Source organism: Rutidosis leptorrhynchoides, chromosome 10 (genome assembly GCF_046630445.1).
Source record: "Rutidosis leptorrhynchoides isolate AG116_Rl617_1_P2 chromosome 10, CSIRO_AGI_Rlap_v1, whole genome shotgun sequence".
NCBI lineage: Eukaryota > Viridiplantae > Streptophyta > Magnoliopsida > Asterales > Asteraceae > Rutidosis > Rutidosis leptorrhynchoides.
In genome coordinates, this window is record NC_092342.1 from 126,787,342 (window position 1) to 126,790,153 (window position 2,812).

General features: G+C 31.8%; 1 non-coding gene across 1 annotated transcript; it reads right to left on the reverse strand.

The window, feature by feature from the left end:
• Positions 1-1,761: 1,761 nt before the first annotated feature.
• On the reverse strand, positions 1,762-1,868 carry LOC139873733 (small nucleolar RNA R71). The gene has a single exon (XR_011767458.1). It is a non-coding gene; the product is annotated as a small nucleolar RNA R71 (small nucleolar RNA).
• Between the last annotated feature and the right edge of the window lie 944 nt (positions 1,869-2,812).

Genomic DNA, 2,812 nt, shown 5'->3' on the forward strand with positions numbered 1-2,812 from the left:
TCCTAAAGTTCTTGAGTGGTTTTGATGATTGTCTTGATTGAAGATAGAAAAATGTACCAGTTAGTTAACATGGGTGTTTGAATATTAGAAACAGAAAAAAGGTTGTTGATGGTGGTTTTTAATAGTGAAGTGGTGTTTGTATAGGTGAAGTAGTTGATGATTGATGAAGTGAAACAAGGTGGTGTCTCTCAAGGATTGTATACAACTAATTGAAATAGAAATTGATTGGATGATAATTGTTTTCTTGTGACAAATGGGTCGACAGATTAAACAGGAGCAGAGAAAAATGAATCAAAAATATAAGGTTGATAAAGACCCTAAACTGATTTTGGAATTTTATGTTTGGTTTGATTCGTTTTGTCAATGTGCTAGAATAAAGATTGATAAGGATATGTAACAAACTGAATTCTATTTCTCTATCTATATAATTTTTAATTTGATTAATTAATAAATATAGATATATTAATAATATAACTAATACATATATTAATATTAATATTAGTATTACTAATAATAATGAAAGTAATAATAATATTATTGTAGTAAATAAATTGCAACTTGTAATTAATATCATACCTTATGTAATATTTAATAATCATATATTATATAATAATATATATTGAATATTTAATATTTATATATTTCATATATATTACAATATAATTAATCATCAAAATCATATATGTTTATATATATATATATATATATATATATATATATATATATATATATATATATATATATATATATATATATATATATATATATATATATATATATATTTTAAATTTACACATAATTATTTTGTAACCTATTTTACATATTTAATTCTAATATCTATTTTATATTTTCAAATTGTTATATATACTTTCACTTATATATACATGCATATTTATTTACACACCATTGTTCGTAAATCGTCGGGCATAGTCCAAAGGTAGATGATTACATGAAAATAGTTCACAGTTTTTGAGACTTCAATATTACAGACTTTGCTTATCGTGTCGGAATCATTCAAAGATTAAGTTTAAATTTGGTCGGAAATTTCCGGGTCGTCACATGCACCGAGCAAAATGTTCACCACCTTTCATACGTTCACCACCTGTAACTCGATCAAGACATCTAGCCAATATTGTCGCCGTTGATTTTTCTTTAGAATCGTCATCTAGTCGACCAAGTACTCCAATTCAAATTTCCGATAATCTATTTTTTGAACCCGACCTCACAATTGAGAATTCGGAGGATATTCAGGGACAATTCAGAGATCCTGAACCACTAATCATTCCTCCTGAACCACAAATCACTCATCCAGAGATTGTCGAGGAAGAAACAATTAAATCAGAATCCTCTAGTGATTCAGATTCAAAAATTTCAATCATGGAAAATCTGGAACCTCTAAGTATGGAAGACCGAATGAGGGCTAAACGCACTGGCCAAGGTCACGCAATTACTCAACCAGACATTAACGTGCCAGACTATGAAATCAAAGGACAAATCCTACATATGGTAACTAATCAATGTCAATTTAGTGGTGCGTCGAAGAAAGATCCAAACGAACATCTTCGTACCTTTAATAAGATCTGTACTCTATTTAAAATCCGAGAAGTGGAGGATGAACAGATCTATCTCATGTTATTTCCCTGGACTTTAAAGGGAGAAGCCAAAGATTGATTAGAATCATTACCTGAAGGGGCGATTGATACATGGAATGTTTTAGTTGAAAATTTTCTTAAACAATTCTTTCCGGCATCTAAAGCCGTGAGACTCCAAGGAGAAATAGTTACGTTCACACAGAAGCCAAATGAAACTCTATATGAGGCGTGGATAAGATTTGGAAAGTTGTTGAGAGGATGTCCGCAGCATGGTTTAGACACTTATCAAATAGTACAAATATTCTACCAAGGATGCGACATTACTACACACAAAGACATCGATATAGCAGCTGGTGATTCCATTATGAAGAAAACCGTAACTGAAGCTTACAAAATTATTGATAACACTGCTTCCCACTCACATGAGTGGCATCAAGAAAAAGATATCGTTAGATCATCTAAAGTGGCTAGATCCGATTGTAGCCATGACTTTGATTCCATTTCCGCAAAGATAGATGCTTTCGAGAGACGAATGGAAAAGATGACTAAAGATATTCACTCAATATGAATTAGTTGTGAGCAGTGTGGAGGACCACATTTGACAAAAGATTGTCTCAGTATTGAACAAACAATGGAACAAAGAGAGAATGTTTCATACATGAACCAAAGGCCTGAAAATAATTATCAAAGTAATTATCAACCGCCAAGACCAAACTACAATCAAAACCAGAATTATAACCAAAATGTTCCATACAACAATCAACAAGGTCCTAGCAATCAACAAGTATATAATAATACTTACAACCAGCAAAGACCTATTTTTCCAATTAAACCACCTCAAACCGATGATAAAAATCCAAATTTAAAAGACATGATGTCGAAGCTAGTTGAATCTCAAACGCAATTTTTCACATCTCAGAAACAAACCAATGAACAAAATGCTCAAGCATTTAGAAATCAACAAGCTTCTATTCAAAATCTGGAACAAGAAGTAAGCAACCTAGCAAGGTTGATAGGTGAAAGAAAACCGGGGAGTCTACCTAGCGATACAAATGCTAACCCCTGGAATGAAACACCTAAAGCCATTACCACGAGAAGTGGTATTATACTTAAACCACCTGAAATACCTGTAATTTCTGATGACTCTATTCCTACTACACAGCCTGAGCAAGAGAAAGAAACAGAACCGGTAGTTGAAAAGGTTAATGAAGATAACACAG